The following is a 19,633-nucleotide window of genomic DNA, read 5'->3' on the forward strand; positions in this document are numbered from 1 at the left end:
GAGGAAAAGTTATAAAGTAGAATAAGAAAAAAACATAACATTTTAAAAAATTTAACTTTGCAAGATTAAAGGATCATGGGGAAAAAGCCATGAATTCTATATATTGCTTTCCCCTAGCTCTGGAGTTCCACTGTTCTCCTTGATCAGTGAGCTTGGTTTTGGCTGGATGTTCTTGCTCATCTTCTGCAGGAAGGGCCTGTTGCAGTGAGTATCACATGTCTTTGCCCAAGGTGGAATTGCACTCCCCTTGCCAGGGGCCAGGCTAAATATCTGCTTGGGTTCACTCTCAGGAGCTTTTGTTCCCTGAATGCTTTTCGTAGAGCTCTGGAAGACGGTAATGAGAATGGTGGCCTCCCAATCTCTGGCCCAGAGGAGCCAAGAGCTCGGGGCCCCACTCTTCAGTGCACCCTCAGAGAAAAGCTGTCAATCCCTCCCGTCACCCAGGTCTCCAGCCACACACTGTGCTCACCTGGCCTATGAATGAGCATTTCTATCTCTGGCACACAGCCCCATTTGGAGTCTCCAAACCCAGTATATTCTTGCTGTGCACTCCTGTTCTGCTCCTCCTGGAGGAGGAAGTAAGGAATCTCTCTGGATCTGCCAATTGTGGGGTCCCTGCTCAAAGAGTGGTGGCCCGACTGTACCTCAGATCATGGTTTATGGTAACCCCTATTTGAAAGCTCACCCCTTGGCTCCATCTCTGTAGCCAGCTTCCCCGCTCTGATACCTGGGAGTTCCACCACACTGAAACACTCCTGATCTTTCTGTGACCCCACAGAACCTGAGACCACACTGTCCCTATAAGGGCTCCACCCCCGCTTAGCCTCTGGAGAGATGTTCCTCAGTGGAGCAGACTTCTAAAAGTTCTGATTTTGTGCTCTGCTGCTCCAATGCTTGCCAGGACCTGCCCCTCCCACCATGGTCTATCTTCCCCTCCTTTTGGATTTACTTCTCCACGCCTCCTACTTTTCAGAAATTGGTTGATTTTCTCTTCCTAGAATTTCTGCTCTTCTTCTTTCTTATCTCCCATTGAGTTTGTAGGTGTTTGGAATGGTTTGGAAACTATCTAGCTGAACCCCTGGGACCTGATGTCATTTCAGTCTGCTACTTCTCCACCATTTTGCTTCTCCTCCAGAGTAGACACATTTTGATATGTTTAGGGTAATTATAAATTTAAAAAGCTAGTGTAAAATTTAGAGAAAGCTAGAATATTCATTGCAATACTACTGTTTTCCACCCTAGGGAGAAAAATACTTTAATACTTGCTCAAATACTTGCTCTTCTTTAGGAATGAATTACTAATTTATTGCTTGACTGTGAGCCCATGGAAGCAACTACATTTCTCAGACTTAATTGCAATTAAGGTGGCCCATTAGGTGTAAGTGGGTGGTGACAGATGACACTTAAAAATTCCTTGAGGATGGGACAGAGGGCTAATGTGCACCTTTTTGCCACCACTCCCTTGCATTTCCTTCTTCCTATCTAAAACTAAGAGCTGGTGGTGAAAATCTGTAGTTATTTTGGGCTTTGACTTTGAGAATGGAAGCTGAGTGCTAAATTCTTGGGGCTAACTATTAAAGGTGTGTTCATCTTTGCTGGCAATAAATAGCCTTCCTATTAGTCCTGGAGGGCTTACCTTTGTACTTCTTTTATGACAGGGCAATATAAACTTCAATTTTATTTGATTTACTGTGATTTTCCATTTCTCTTACTAGCATCTGGGCACAATTATTATATGTTACAAGACTTAATTAAAGAATATTGATTAAAAATTGAGACGAGCTCACTGCAGCTTTTCTCACAGAGACTTGTACGTATGGCTTAACTGGGAAATAAAATGATGCAGAATAAGAGGCCAAGGAGAACAAAGCAAGAGTATAATGTCCAAGACCAGGAAAAAGATTGAAACAATGCTATTGTTGAGCCCAGTGAGTAAAACTAAGGAAATGGTATTGTAGTAAGTAAGATTATGTCGGTGTGAACCTTAAACATTTAGCTGTAATGATAGACATAGATATAGTCTTTTGTTATATATGGATACATATAGATTCAATATATAAATAAATAAAAATCTCTTATTTTTTACAGATAGGGTCAAATCAAAATGACTCCTCAGACACATACAGTGGGACACTGTAGAACTATGGGCCGTTAGTTAAGCAGATTGATATAATGTCTTTGGGCCACTTGGCACCACTGTCAGCCATTTGTTTTGCTTCTATAGACTTCTCAACAATAGCTTCTCCCAAGCAATGGGCACTGTTCAAATGGGTCTATTGGTAATGGGATTGGGGTTCACGAACACATGAGTGCCCGTTTTTAAAAAAATCTATTATTCCAGCATTTTTTTCCCCTATTAGTTCCTATGAGATATAAAACAAGAAAAAAAAAAAAAAAAGAACTTCTCATTCCATTCTGCAGAATCTCTGTTCTAAGTATTCAGGATCCTTTCGAAACAGTGGGCTAAGTGGGCCCATCTCAGTATTTCTTAACTCCTATGATGTGCTGTCTTTGTCTATGCCCTGATTTTGTCCTCTCTCATTTATTCATCATCAGTTAAAGACAGCAAATCTAAGAGGCCTCTTAGTTGCTAACAATTTTAACTGTTTAAATCTGCCAGAGCATGTATCTGAATTTAATATAGATTGAGAGAAAGAGCAAGGAAAAATATTCTCAAATGTCATGTCAGGAAATATAATACACAAGCATGATTTAATCTAAAGCAGGTGTAATCAGCGCACATAAAGTGATAGGTCCACAGAGGATGTTGACAACAAATTATACAGTTTTTTAAAAGATTTTAATTAATTTTAATTGCAGGCAGAGAGGATTCATGGTAAATCCTTGTTTTAGTTTTTCATAATCAGAGAAATATTTCAATGTGTCCAGGGAGGTATTGGAAATATTTGATTGGTTGAAGTAAAGTATCATAGTGTGTGGGGTTGGAGCATGAAGAAATGAGAAGAAGCAGGAGCAAATGGAGGTAGAGGAGGAGGAGAAAGAAGAGTATGTGAAGTTGTGTTTCAAGCAAGTGAGAGGGTGAAATGAATAAGTGTTGGAGGTGAGCAAGTGAAAGTTGGCTGAAGACCATAGGGTAATAAAGGAGCTGGACTTAAGCAGCTGGCTAAGGCCAATAAATCAGTGTGCTTTGGCTACTTGAATATTTGCATTAGTTTCTACTGACTGGAATTAGAAATTCACTTAAATATTTCAAAGAGGATGTGAACTAACACAGGGTTTGGCTAGTATTAACATCCTGGTTATGTGGAGATGTTTAGGTAACATCTTGGTTTTGTAGTGTGCTTTGGTGTTTTTATCTTAATGACTAAATGTACAATACTTTTGTATAATTGCCAAATAGTGGTAGATTAAAAATATTAAATAATTCTTAAAATGAATCTCTTGTCAGTCAATTAAATATTTTAAATCTTTTTAATATAAAGAAGCTAATGTTTTATTTGTACTTACGTTCCTTTTTCTCCTGGGGAAAGAGGAAAAATTATATATTTTTCCTACTTCAGAATCTGCCTCTTAGAAGTGTATCAGTTGCATTCAATTTCTTGCAGCTAAATGTGTCCATTTAAAGTTATTTTCTGTATTTACATTGCTGATGCTACTTAGCAGAATAGCTGGGTATCTTGTTGAAATAGAAATGTCCACACCAGACTCTTTTTTCCTTTCAGAAGTGATTTCAAGCCTGATAAAGAAAGAAATAGATAAAGGCAGCAAAGCACTTGTCATTTTTTTGTAAGTGCTGCACTTGTTTCTTTCAGGCATTTGGGAAAGGAATGAATATATATTATTTGATTTGTTTTACTATCTCTCGAAGTACATTTGGTTTTGTGTATTTTAAACAGAGAGACAGAAATGACTTGATAAACAATATCCATCAAAACAACTTGGAAACCACTTAAGACGTTGGTCTTTGTAAGAAGTCAAGATAGCTTTTCCATCCAAGTGGCTCTGAGTGCTTCTGTTAAAAGTATCTAGCAGGAAGGAGATGAGGATGGCGGTAAAGCGAAGCAGAAAGATTTAAGTTGGAAGTGGGATTTTAAATACTGTTAGTGCCTTTCAAAAGACACTCCAACCAGTAAGCTCCTTCTTGATAGCAATAGATTGTCAGTGTTTGGTCTGATGTTAAAGCACTGTTGAAAAGCTCATTAGCTAAATAGGAAATTCTGTTTAAAATAACAAACTTTCAGATGTTGTAGTTGATTCAAAGTGTCTTGCTCAAGGAAGATACTCAATTTATGTACATGAGATTGCTTTACTGCTTTTCAGAAGACTAATGAGGACTTTCCATGTTGGAATATATGAATCAGCTTTGAAATATATCATGGCAAATATTTAACAGGAAAACACTGATTAATAAAGGAAAAAAAGAATGGATACTGCTTCAGTAAAATAATGGAGATTCAGGAATTTTGTAAAGAATGATCTAACTTGAAATTTGGCCAGAAAACATTGCCTGACATACACCCACACCCTTCTTTGGCAATATGTTCTCTGCTATTTTAAATGGCCAGGAACAGCTGTAACATTAGTTTTGTAGCTAAGTGATGAGAAAAGGATTGTAAAATCAGTGCCCTGAATTCTAATCCTAAGCTTCCTATTTATTTTGTTTATGGGGTTATTTAAGTTCTGGACATTAGTCTATTTTGTGGAGGTCTGAGGGGCTTAATTGGTGTAATATAATTATTAAATTTTTCTGCCAAGTCCCAGTAAATTAGGATGGCTAATCCATATGTAGTAATGACCATGTCTGATAAGAATAACACGCATGATCAAGAGTAGATGGATAGGGCGCCTGGGTGGCTCAGTGGGTTAAGCCTCTGCCTTCGGGTCAGGTGATGATCCCAGGGTTCTGGAATTAAGCCCTGCATCAGGCTCTCTGCTTAGTGGGAAGCCTGCTTCCCTCTCTCTCTCTGTCTGCCTCTCTGCCTACTTGTGATCTCTGTCTGCCAAATAAATAAATAAAATCTTAAAAAAAAAAAAAAAGAGTAGATGGATAAAGAAGTGAAAGGAAACTCAGTCCTTTATCCTACAATTGGGGTAGAATTCAAAGGCAAACCCCTCCACTATCTCTGGAACCATCACAAAAAGTAGTACTGCCCCCCATGAAAATCCTATTTTCAGTTGCTGCAGTTCATCTCAGTGTGTTCTCTTCCCTAAATCAGCTCCCCTCTTGGGCACAGTAATTCTCCAAATTTTCATGCTAAACTTTTGACCATGAGCGGCATGCTAGGCAGCAAAGCAGCATGATGGCCCCTCAACCACCCACCTGATGGACAGCATGATTTTCTTTGCAAGAGTAAGTGTGGCTCATTTTTGCAAACTGAGAAAATCACATTTTAAATGTCTCATCTATGGGCTGTTTGGAGCTAATTTGAGACAGTGCACTTCTCTAAGGCTTAAGACTTAAGTAAACCTTAAAATTATCCAGCTGACTTAGAGCACTGATAGATTCTGCCTTGTGCAAACCAGTAGTCTACACCCTTGATCATATTCTTTTATTCCACCCATCTCTAATTCATGTCTCTTAATAAACAAAACACTCGATTAAAGAAAAAAAAAAAAAGAGAGAGAGAGAGAGAGAGAGAGTAAGGGAGGGCAGAAATAACGAAGTTACTCCAGCAGCAAAAAAAAAAAAAAAAAAAAAAAGATTTCCTGTTATCTTTAGGTTAATATTTTCAGTGGCTATTTTAAAGTCTATTCCTTAATTTGAATTCACAGTAGCATTAGGTACTATTAATCCTTCTCTCTCTCTCTCTCGAAATTCCCTTGGCTTTCATGAACAATATACTCTTCCGATCTACTACACCGCCCACCTTTCTCACCCATCCGTGTTAATCTTTACTACTCTCTTCTTTTTTTGTAATTTATGTTTTTAAAGATTTTATTTATTTATTTGAGATAAGGCACACAAGCATGAGCGGTGGGATGTGGCCTAGAGAGGGAGAGGGAGAAGCAGATTCCCTGCTGAAGCAAGGAGCCCGATATGGGACTTGATCCCAGCACACTGAGATCATGACCTGAGCCAAAGGCAGACGCTTAACTGACTGAGCCACCCAGGCACCCTTCTTCTTCTTTCTTTTTAGATTTTTAGATATTAGAAGGCCCTAAGATTTGGTCCTCTTTCTCATCTTTTTATTGTATTCTTTCTTCCTTGGCAATCCCATTGACAACCGTGGTTTTGCTTTTTAATTTCTTTATCTCAGAGATCATTTCTGAGTTCTAGACCCATATTACCCTCTTTCTGTAGAGCAACTGAATTTGAATATTTCAAAGGCAACTCCATTTCATTATATCCAAAGTTGAACTCAGTTTTTCTTTAAATATCATGCCCTCCTCTGACATTCTGTATTTTAATAAATGTGGTCATGCTTTATCAAACTAAGAAAATTAGAAATTCAGAGGTTCTAATTCTTCCTCTTTTTTAATTCTCCATACCAGATCTATTTCCCTGTTCTGTGTTTATATTTTCTAAATATATGCTCCATCGTAACACCACAACTCTGGTTAAAGGCTCTTATCTCACCTGGACTACTAAAATAGGTGCCATCTCATCTTCCCCCTTCCCTTCTGGACCACCTTGAATCTGTTCTTACATGGAAGCCACAGTGATATATTTTAAATATAAACTTATTTGTCTTCTTTTCTACTAAAACTCTTCAAAAAATGACCCATTATTCTTGTGACAAATATGCATTCAAAATTCAACTCCTGACTACCTTTTAAGATAATTTTAGACCATTCTTCCTCTCTTTTTCTATATTTCATCTATAAAAAAAATCTTTAAATCTAAAAATTCCACTTTGATCTTTCTGTTCATGCCATTGCACCAGCTCCAGCCATCTTCTCAGATCCAACATTTTTCCCAGGTGAACCTAGCCCCTAGCACCTTATATAGCTCCATTCTAGCCTCTCATGACTCACAGTCATTTCTTCTTTGTCACAATTATTATAACTTATAATTATACATGCATCCCAAATTAGAAAATGAGCTCCATAAAGTGATATTTATATCTACCTCTATTCACCTGAATGATAACCCACTGCCTGAAATACACATATTAGACACTGAAGAATTTTTTTTTTTTTGAATGTCCAAAGGAACAACCTGGTTTATTTTGTATATCATCAAGATGAATTGCATCAATACATTTGTTCTGTTTGTTCTGTGTTCTCTCTGTTCCCCCACTTTTTCACGTGGTAACTTTACTTTAATAGCATCTTTCTTCCAGTGCTGCCTCAGTGTCTTCAATGATCTATGAGGGAGCATAACACAAGTTTAAGAATATGTTCTCCAAAGAGGGATGTGTGGTTCAAATGACTTGTCTCCTTTCCTAGCTTTGGGAAACTTAGTAAACTACTTAGCTGCTCTGTTTTAAGTTCATCTGTAAAAACAGGGATTAATATTGATTAATATTGATTTATAAGATTATGTGAAAGTTAAATAAAATTGTATTTAAATCCCTTGGAAAACTACATGATATATGTTCAATAAATATTATCAAATGTTTTCAATCATATTTTTCATGTATTGGAAACTCTGAAGGGATATACAGGGCAATACTGGGGGGCAGATACTCTATTTTTGAGAAACTGGTTGGCACAAACAGTTTCATAGTAGAAATTTAGAATCTGTTCAAAACACTAATTTTACAAAATTATTTTTTTCTCAGTAACAATGCAGTTTTCATAAACATTAAGGGGAATACAGGAAAAAGATACTATCCTATATTTTTAGGCCCTACTAAGGAGAAAAATGACAAAATACTGGTCAGCAATTCATCTTTTGTATAAATGCCTGAAGTTTATGCTTAAGTTGTAGCCTTGACTTGGTTATCAGACTTACAGGAAAAATTACTTAATTGGTTTCTATAAAGAACATGCTTATTCTAGACTTGATTTTTAAATAGAATATTCATTTTGATGAGGATTATTACAGTTGCAGAATTTTCTAGCTTACTTCAATATGTTTCTGAAAAAAAAATTACAAAGTCTAGAAATAACCAGAATAAGAGGCAGTTTATATAACAGTTGAATTATAATAAAACATGGTAGGTATTTTGCATCTTTTCTCTGGTAACACTGAAAATTATTTACTCACAATTATCTTGTGGGTTTTTTGGGGTACATTTTGAATTGGTTATTATAGTTAGTTCTTGCAAAGAATTTTGCACTGCAGACCAATAATATAGACATACAGGAAAATACTTAATACTTCCCTTGTTCTAAATTTAAATAGCACCCGAATCTACTATAGTCATCATTTGGTTGTACTATTTTCCTTTACCTTTTATAGCAATATTATAGCTTGAAGGCAGCTTCAAGTGTCTTTTGCAGAGATAGAGACAATATAAAAAATAAGAGTATATGACAGTCACGGACTCCACTGAGATTTTTGTCTTGTCTCAAATATATACTGCAAGGTACCAAAAAGTTACAGTTTTAAACAAAGCTATAGGCAAGAATAAAAACAAGGTCAACTATGGAAATACTATGAATGTTAAAATATTTTGGTTAATTTACATATATCCATATTAATAATTACTAATAAATTTATATGGCCAATTAACATATAAAAAGATAGTCAACTTCACTACTAAAAACATGTTTACAAATTTAAAAAGCAATATAATTTTAACCTAATATGTGAAAATATGTAACAAGATCATAATATACTGAGTAGAGGTTTATATGTACTTACAAACTCAGTTCATGTACATAGTACAACCTACTAAAGGACAATTTAAAAATACATATTCAAGGAGCACCTGGGTGGCAGCTTAGTTGGTTAATTGTCTGACTTCGGCTCAGGTCATGATCTCAGGGTCCTGGGATCAAGTCTCATACTGGGCTCCCTGCCCAGAGGGGAGTCTGCTTCTCCCTCTCCCTCTGCCTTTCCACCTCCATCCACCTGCTCATGCTCACTGTCTCTCAAATAAATAAAATCTTATATATATATATATATATACTTATATATATATATATATAGTGTTATATATATATATATATATAAATATGTATATATAGTGTTAAAATATATGTGTATATATGTATGTATATACATTTAAACATATATATATTCACAGACACACATAAAGTATTTCAAATGTGAATGCTCTCACCCTCATTTTTTATTCTTAGAAAATTTTAATGAGTATTTTTAGTAGTAGGAAATACTTATATAAGAAGATTTTTTTAAAGTTACAAAGATAGAGTTCCCATACATCTCACACCCATTTTACCCTATTATTAAGATCTTCCTTGGTGTGGTGCATGTGTTAAAATTAATATTGTATTGTAATTAATATTGTACTTAATATTGGTATTTAATATTGTAATTAATATTGGTGCATTGTGATTAACTAAAGTCCATATTTTATTCAGGTGTCTTTGGTTCTTTTTTTAAGATTTTGTGTATTGATTTATTTGAGAGTGAGAAAGAGAGAGAAGGATTGGTGGGGAAGGGTAGAGGGAGAGAGAGAAGCAAACTCCCTACTGAGCGGGGGGCCCAATGTGGCCTAATTCCAGGACCTTAACTAAGATCATGACCTGAGCTGAACGCAGACGCTTAACTGCTTAACCGACTGATCTATCCAGGCACACCCAGATAACCTTGTTTTTTTATCTAATGTCTCCTTTCTTTTCCAAAATCCCTTCCATGTTATCATATTACACTTGGTCATCATGTCATCATGTCTCTTTAGGCTGAGTCTCTTGGCTGTGAGTTTCTCAGGCTTTTCTTATTTTTCATGACCTTGATAGTTTTGAGGGGTACTGTTAAGGTATTTTGTAGAATGTTCCTCAATTAAGATTTGTCTGATTTTTTTTTTCCATGATTAAAGAGGAGTTATGTTTTCTTTGAGAGGAAAACCACAGAGGGAAAGTCCATTTTCATTACAAATATATGTACTGTCGGCACAACTTATCACTATATGTTAAACTTATAGTGGATGATCACCTAGATGAGGCAGTGTTAGTCAGTTTTCTTTACTATAAAGTGACTCTTTTTCTTCTTCCCATATTGGACTCTTTGAAAGGAAGTCGCTGTGTACAACTCACCTCCTTGATGATAGGCATTTACATAAATTATTTGAAATCTTTCTGCATGGAAGATTTGTCTGTTCTCTCCCATTTATTTATTTTTTCAATAATTTATTTACATTAGTACGGAGTCATGAAAATTTCATTCTAATATCATTATAATAACACAATTTTGAAAATACTTTAAATGTCCATCATTAGGGATTGGTTAAATAAAGTATGAAATTTTAGGCAATGGAGTATATCAACATATATATTGACATGGAAAGATATTATAATAAGATACTTATTCTTAGGAAAGTACATTTTTTACCAAAAGACAAATAAAATAATATATATGAATGAGTATATTTATATGCGAGTATATTTTTAAAGATCTGAGATGAAAGAAAAATGTTGAAAGTGATTATATCTAGATGTTGGGATTATGGAAATACTTTTAACTTTCTGTATTATATAATTTTAAATATTTTTGTTTGGATAATTTTCATAGTGAATACATCATTTTTGTCTTTAATATTTTTTCCACACTGAATTGTTTTAAATGCCCATTACTATTCACCTTTGCACAGTTTTACTTTCTTCTTGCATTCTATATAGTGACAAATTATTGCCTTAGTCCTGTTTTATTTAAATAAATCTATCCACCCATGGAATGGAAAGATCTGCTATTTGCTGCGTGTACTAAGTGACATGTCCTTTGCATGCATCCTCGGACTTCATGATGCAAATAGCCGTGTGTCATTAACATCATCATCATCATCACAGGAATGAAATTCCTAAGACTAAAACTTGTGATGAGTCCCACAGTTAGTAAAAGGAAGAGTAGTCAAGTTTTGAACAAATACATGTTTAAATCCAAAGTTCATGTTCTTAGTCATTACATGCAGGAACACTTGCTCCTATAGAAGACTGCCCCCACTCACTTATTTAATGCCACCTGCTCTCTCTACCTTGTCTTTACACTTTATGTCAAAATGCTCTCCTTGAATCCCCACTCATTTAGTAACTCATCCAAAGGAGTCATCGTTGTGTTTTCCCTTAAATTTCAAATGTATTCATGAAGAAGTACTGCCCTCTGATTCCACACACCTATTGTTATGAGTTGGATTATGTTGCTACAAATTGGGGCAGTATCAGACCATGTTATTACAAGTCACATTCATAAAAGCACAGTCTGTTGTACTGGTATGCTATATTTGTGATGCACCTAGAGTTTTTCATTAGCTATTAATATTGATTCCAAAGAAAGAGAAAATATAACCCTTACCCCTTTAAAAAGGAAAACATAATTTTTAAAAATGAGTTACCCCTTCAAGAAAGAATTCTGTTTTAATTAAAGGCTAAGTATGAAGTAGTCACTCATTCTTTTTGTTTGGCCAGGTTTAATAAATTGTCTGTGCACCTGAATATTTTAAATACATTATGATCACAGACCTTGACATCTGGTGCAGTTGGGTCATGAGCGAAAGTCTTAACTGAGGTTGCATTATATAATACTCTACCATACTTCAGCGAGTTTTGCGTGTAGTTTTTTCCTGACACCTGAGGCCCTAGGAGACATGTCTCTCACTCATATTTAAGGACTCTGTATTCCTCTTACCCCTTTGTAAATACAAGTTTTAAATTTAAGTTTTAATGTTCTTCAGTTGTTGTTAACATGTTTTAGGTTAATTGCATGAAGTCATAAAACATGGCCAGTGTAGGAGATAGTTAAATTTCAAAAAATGAAAACTGCTGTTAATTACTCAAAATGTAAGTTCATAGGGAAATAGCTAGCTAGCTTTCTTTTTTTTTTTTAAGTTTTCTTCCCCTATTAGCTCCCCCTCCAACACAATATCTTGACGTTACATAATTCACAAGTCACATAACACAAAACTCAATGTTATATCTAATTTTGAGATATTTATTCATTTTCCTAGCAGTGGAGGTGATAAGAATCTTGTATTATTGAAAATGCTACTGATCACAATGCGTTTGCTCTCATTTTATGAGAGAGTGGGAGTGTTATTAGGTAATATTTTATATTGTCAGTTTACCATTGATAATAAATACGGTTGTTCCTCTCAACCAGTCACACACCTTAGATCATGTTTTACATTAGACATATGATGTTCATCAATACTTTGTGGAGATGGCCTTTGAAAAAGTGCTTAATTGTTGTGAACAATAAAAGAATAATAATTAGACAAGGTTCAACCCTTGTCCACTTGAGTCCACTTAAAGTTTCTGTCAGTTGAGGAAATCTAAATGTATATTAAATTTGTTATTGGAATATTTATGAATTATGCTCAACTTAGTAAAGAAGTTTAACAACACAAAACCAAAACAGAAACCCCAACAAGCTATGAAGCTCTGTAGGACTAAAGCATGATAACACTGAAATTATAGCAATTATCTCTTCAAATTGTGCCCCCAAAATGGCAGAATACAATCTTCCATGTGGAGGCAAGAAACAGGAGAGTTGCATATTTAACATTATGCAGAAAACATGTTAATAAGTAAGTTGCAAAATGGCATGAGAAGGCATTTAATCAACTAGTGTCAAACAATATGCTGTTGTGGTTCAGAGCCAAGAATTTTGAAGTTCATCTCATTTAATACTCATGACAATTAAGGGAAGTAACTGCTATTACCTTTATTTTACAAATGAGAAAGCTGAAGCCAAAGGTCATTCTATGTAAAAAAAAAAAAAAAATGGGTCAAAGTGTTAAGGAAACAAATCTTGGCAGAGGACGTCAAAAAAAAGGAAAAGGACCTCTTAGAGATTTCTAAACTTCTAGAGAAAAAAGTGTCTTTTTACTTTTATTTTTTTGTTAAACTGAGAAACTTGATCCTCAGAAATTTACATATGTAGAAATCAGCAATTACTAGATAAAAACAATTCTTCCAAGAGCTAAAAATCACAAGCCTCTATGAAGTTTCCTTAAAAGTTGCTTAAGTGATTCTGCCTCCCGTCTTAAGACCATGTGGCCACAAGACGTTTAAAAACAAATGAATCACATCATTGAGTAAGAAGTCTCATTGATTACAATATTTTTAATGCTCCAAAGCATGTCACTTTGGGCCCCTTCCTCTATACCCACTGTCACATAATTACTCTACTGAAGTTTTTCTACTTGTGCTGTTACTTCAGGGAATGAAAATAAATGAAGTGGAAATGCATTGATGGCTCTGGTTAGTGAAGAGGTCAAATGAACTCCTGGCTCTGCACTTTGCAGCCACAGAAGGCAGTGGCTTTCACAGCAAATAGTCCTATTAAAAAGATCTGTGACACAGGAAGTGGATAGTTGGTTCCTTGGGGGTTCCAGGAGCAAAAAGAAATGTTAATATCGTTTTCATCATTTCTGTATAAATGATCTTCTTACTGTTAATTAAGCAGGAGAGCTACAGAGGCAATGATAGGTTTGGCAAAGATAAACATTTCCTTTAAAAATATATGTAGTTTTAAAAGAATTACCATGTTTAGGACTGCCAGATTTAGCAAATAAATCTATAAGATACCCCGCTAAATTAGAATTTCATATAAACAATGAATGATTTTTTTAAGTATAAGTATGCCAAAAAATATTTAATAGTACATACTTATATTTTTGAAAATTATTTATTGTTTATCTGAAATTCAGATCATCTAAGGATTCTATATTTTATTTGTCAATGCTACTAGAAAATGTATCGACTAGAAGACATTTGGAAAATACGGAAAATAAGATGATAGCTCAATAACACTTCAGAAACAAGAATGGATATATCAAAATAAAAATCAAATATATTAGCCTATGAGTTACCATTTTCAAGGCCAAAGCCTATTAGGCATGAAGGAAATGTCAGTTCCTTGAAATAAGGGTGAGGTGGCTTCTCTCTTCCCAGTTTTGTAGAGGTAAATGCTGTCCTTTCCATAAATGATGTTGCTTTACTGCTGAAGATACAAAGGCTCACATATCATGTCCATTGCATCTTCTGGGTTTTCTAATCTTTATTACTGAGAGGTATTGGCTGATACTTAATTAATTTTGACTTCAGACTTAATTTTGGTCAGTGTTTTTATGTATGCATAAGGTTTGTTTTAAAGGACTTAAACTTAGAAATTAAATGGCATTCCTGATTTTTTGTGTATGGCTGTGCCATTTACATTTTGTAATTTTGGCAGATGAAAAAATGAACAAAAAGGCAAATTTTCAAAAAACTCAATGAACCTTGTAGCTTTAGACTTCATAAGAATGGGGTTCAAAATATCAGTCTAGCTGGAGATGAAATGACAAAGACTATCCACTCATGCTTATGAACATACACTTACTTGCTAAATTTAAGAGCAGCACCTTGCCCACACCCCCATTTTCTCATTGGCAAACTGATAGACAATATAGAAAGAATGTCAAAGCTGGGTACATTCCATGACATTCATGGGTTTCTCTGAAACATTCACAAGCGCATGTCAGAGAGGCAGGACAAAAAGGTGGCTTGTTACAACAATCTATATAGAAGACCAGGACTTCATGCCTCAGAGATTGACAAGCATTCAGCTACTGGTCTGGAGAATGAGGTTTGAAACTGGAACTAAGTTTCCCTGAATCCCTAGCCATATGTATTAATTAACTCTGTCCCCCTCTAGCAAGAGTCTCAGAAGTTTTCTATCCTTCAGTTTGAGATTTCCACAATTAAATCATCTTCTACCCTGTTGTTAGGCTATACTTTTATTTATAAATGGTATTCATGTTTGGGTATTGTGTTAAAAGCTACACAAAAACACCAGGCCTATTTTCTCTCATTCATCATAAGCAAAAGTTGTTATATCTTGTGAATATTTTTTGCCCTCGTAGACCTCATATAGAGAGACATGTAAATGGATACACACATAAAATTCCCAATTTTATATATGCATGTTTAGTATAATTACATTTATAAAAATATTTATTTTCAAATGATTTTGCTGAATTCCTAAGATGATGCAGACAATAACTCCATCTTGGAAATATACTCCTGTTTAGAAGATTGAGAATGCACATTTGTAAATTTGTCACACTTTGGTCACATTCTTCTGTGCCTCATTTGGTTGGTGTTTGCCTAGTAAGCTGCAAGTCTCCAGCAAGAGCATGAGGCTTTCCTTGGGCAACTGTAGGTGCTCAATGAATAATTAATCACCAAATGAAGCTGCAGCAATTACCAGGAGGTTAGCCACCAGGCATCTGCTACTATCATGTGCTAGCTTGAGAGGAAAATAACTGACTGACATGAACTCGGGTAATTTCCAATGAAATTAGGACCTTCCTTTAAAAAAAAAAAAAGTACTGCTGCTGGAATCATTCAATAATAATAATAGTAAAAGGAACAAGAGAAAAATAATCAGCATTTTTTCCCAACTTTTATGCAAGTGAGTTGATAAAAAGCCATTTGCTATCATTCATAAATGCATTTCCAGACTTTATCATTTTCTCAACTTCCCTGATGCTTTTTTGGCAGTTGTATTCTCCCCTCAATACCTCCCCATCCATTGTAGCACCTTACTATACTGTAACAGTTTTGAGTTACTGTGTCTTCCTGAAACATTGATAATTTCCATCTCATACATTGTAGTGCTTACAACTAGGAAGGGAAAATTGTGATGTGTCATCATCTTGTCTTTAAGAGATTTCATTTGCAGAATTCTCTTAGTGCATACCTTCCTGTTATACTAAGTTAGACAACTGGAATACCACATTATAACCTGGCAAATCCTAACATATTCTAAATTACTAGCAAGAAGATCAAATAAAGGATACATAAGTTAGCTAGTCTGTGGATAAATGGGGGAAGAGGGGGAAGGCAGCAAATATAGAGAAATGATAGAGGTTAGAAATTGTGTTCTTTGAATAAAATTGGCACAACTGTGTTGGAACATTAAAACGCACTGGAGATACAAAAAGGCCAGACAAAGGAACACTGGAATCAGATAAATCTCTTCATCACATAACCAGAAAATGTGAAAGAACTGATGCTGAGGTATGTCAAAATATATTGAAGAGTTGTCTGAAACTTTTTATCACCGCCAATCCTATGATTCCTTTGAGTTCTCTGGTCATCAGTTAGTCTGTTGTATGGGTCACATTATGTCACCTGATCTTCTGTCTTCTGATCAAGTAGATTTAATTTCTAATCAGGATAAAATCTGTATGAATTGCTCAAAATTGTCTTCTTTGAGACTTCTTCTTGATCACTGCCTCCCAATATGCTTTCCTGGCCATTTTTCTTTTCCATGTTTACTGGCCTGAGGTGTCCTTTCTATGGGAAACCCAAAGGCAAGACCCTGACTTCCAGATCTTTGACCCTCTGAGTGTGTGGCTCTATTCTCTGTAAACCCTGGATCTCAATAAAAGTTTTCTTTGTCTTTTACTCTTTGTTCACCGTCCAGGCTAATATACATAAAAATGATTCATTATGAGGTTTCACATTGAATTTTTAAGTTAAACTCAAATGTTGCCAGACATTTGAAAACTGGTTCTTCATTATCCCTCATGATGCAAAGCATTAACCAAGCCAGAGAGGTAGGTAAGGAAGTGGTGAGGTATGCAAGGATTTTTTCCATAGAAGTGATTTGTAAAAGCATTGCTCTCTCTCTTTTTCAACAAATATCTGTCTTTAGAGAAACTTAAAAGTCACACATTATTTTCCTTGAGCGAATGCTAGAAAATATTATTATTAAATTTAGAGTATATTCATATCTTTAATTATAAAATAAACATCTTACTGAAGCGAGATTTTAGAAAAGATGACTCCAGTGGCACCTGAGTGCCTTGGTCCCTTAAGTGTCTGCCTTTGGCTCAAGTCAAGATCTCAGTCAAGACCCTGGGATTGAGCCCCACTTCATGCTCCCTGTTTGCAGGGAGTCTGCTTCTCCCTCTACCTCTGTCCCTCTCCCCCACTCATGCTCACTAGCCCGCTCTCATATAAATACAATCTTAGTGGAAAAAAAAAAAAAAAAAAAAGAAAGAAAGAGAGTTGACACCAACTTTTCTCAACTTTGTTGAAGTACCATCTACCATAAAATTCACACATTTAAAGTGCACAACTCAAGGATTTTTAATATATTTAGAGTTGTATAACCATCATCACAATCAATCTAGAATATTTCATTAATCCAAAAAGAAACTCAAACTCCTTAGCTATCATGTTTCAACTCTGCCTACTTCTACCTTTACCCCATAGGTGACCATTAATCTACTTTCTGACCAAATTTGCCTTATTCTGGGCATTTCAAATTTTTGTGATTGTCCAAGCCATCTTTTTTCTTACGGCTCCCAGTGTTGAGGGTGCGCCAATACCTGTCAGTGTCCCATGGGGGAGGATCACAGTCAACACCTGGAAGCAAGCTGATGGATTTCTTCATCTCCTCCCTCTGTGCTGGGTCTGGGTGTTTCATCTGGAGGGTGGAAGGGTGCTCTTGGACCCATGAATAAATAGCCTTTTTTTGTTTGCTGTAGTCCTATGAGACTTGAAAAAGCAAGCTCCATTGACTATTAGAGCCAGATGACCTAGAAACCTAGAAGCCTGTCCCTCAAGTGGCAGCCACAAAAGCTGGGTTGTTGGCGGTGTGTACAAGGTCCTCCTAGGGAGACATTGGCTATTTGGAGTGGGCTTGAATGAGAGGTAAAAATGGTGTCTGCTGGCTTTCTTGTTCCCCAGAGAGGATCACAGATAGCTCCCAGATGTGTGCTAAATTAGAAGCTTGACCTCCGGCAGCAGCTTTTAAAGTATGTAAATAGTCCTTTTTCAGGAAAAGAGTAGGAAAGGGGATTTTTCTTGCTTTCTCTGTGCCGAACCCTTGGAGCATAGCCACAGTAATCCAGGTTAGTTCGAAGAAAGGTAGGTGGGGACAAGGGGCTCTCAATCTAAGAGGAAACCATCCTTAAAAGGATTTTACGGTAGCCTGTGAGGAGCCCTCCACTCTTTCCCCTGTGATAGGTAGATGACAAAAACCTGGTTGGATGACAGGCACAGGGAGGGTTAATCAGATTAGAAGAGCCCATCATCAAATCCATAAAAACCCCTAGACTTAGAAACTTCTGTGGCAACCTTTTTAGGTCCCCTCCCTCTTCGGGAGCTTTGTACTATTGCTCAATAAGCTTTACTGTCGCTCAATAAACTTTGCTTTGCTGCCCACCACTCTTCATCTGGTCTACTTCCTCATTCTTCCTAGCAAAATGACCAAGAACCACAGGCACTGAAGGAAAAGAAACCCTGCAACAATGTATTCTTGTGAATCTATTAAGAGCAATGTTTTCTGGGATGCCTGGGTGGTTCACTGGGTTAAGCGGCTGCCTTCAGCTCAGGTCATGATCCCAGGGTCCTGGGATTGTGTCTGGCATTGGGCTCTTTGCTCAGCCGGGAACCTGCTTTCCCCTTGGCCTGCTGCTTCCCCTCCTTGTGCCCACTCTCTCTTTTTCTGACAAATAAGCCAATAAAATCTTAAAAAAAAAATTTAAAAAATGATGTTTTCTGTCATCTGTGGGTATCTGGATGTAAGTTCTGTTGGCTTTAAGAACTAGATGTTTTGGGGGGACATTTCCTAGGTGGGAATCTTAAAAGTTGGAACTTTAGATGTGGGGTCCAAACCCATCATTCCTCAGAAAGAAGCTGGGAATTGTGAGTTCCTTCCTGATTGAGGAGTGAAGGGTTTGGACATGGTCTTTCAATATAACCCCTAATTATGAAGCACTATGGTCATATACACTCCAGTTATGCACATCTCATTTATGCTATTTTGTGGAATTAAAAAAAAAAATTAATCGAGGGCTCCTGGCTAGCTTAGTCGGTACAGCTTGTGACTCTTGCTCTTGGAGTTGAGTTGATCTTGGTCTTGAGTTCAAGCCCCATGTAGGCTGTAGAGATTACTTAAACAAATAAAATTTTTATTTGATAATATGAAATGCAAAAATAAAAATCTCTATTTGAAATTCATATATCAAGGCATTACTGAAAAAAATAAAATCACAGACTGGAAAACTGAAGTGTGTGCTTGAAAAAAAAAAAAAATCCCAAATCAAAGGAGTTAAGTGAAGTATTAAAATTGGTAGAAATTAAACTGATGAATAAAGTGTCAAAATTATCACTTCCAATTAGAATGGAAAGCATGGACATTGACATTGACATTCCGGAGGTGGGTGAAGGTTAAGCTTCACTGGTATCAAATAAGTAGTAAGTAGTAGTAAGTAGTCTGAAAGTACTAAATGAGTGTTTTTGCAGTATCAGAAAATTTAAGGACATTTTTCTCTCATGTAAACTATAAGGAAAAGCTTCTTTATTGGACTGCCAGCCTTGAAGATTACTATGTATATTTCCTGGATTACTTAAAAAACATTCCTACCTAGCAGGGACCTGATGCTGGTGTCAAATCCATCCTAATCTCTGTTTTTGTAAACAAAGTTTTGTTGGAACAAAGCCACTCCCATTTTTTGACAACAGTCTGTGGATGCTTTCACCCTGTGTGGCAGAGTTGAGTAGTTGTGACAGAGACCCTATAGCCCACAAAGCCAATATGATTTTCTGGCCTTTTACAGAAGGTTTGTCACTATCTGTTGCACAGTAAACTTTTTTAAAGTTAGTG

This window comes from Mustela nivalis (assembly GCF_964662115.1).
Source record: "Mustela nivalis genome assembly, chromosome: 11".
NCBI lineage: Eukaryota > Metazoa > Chordata > Mammalia > Carnivora > Mustelidae > Mustela > Mustela nivalis.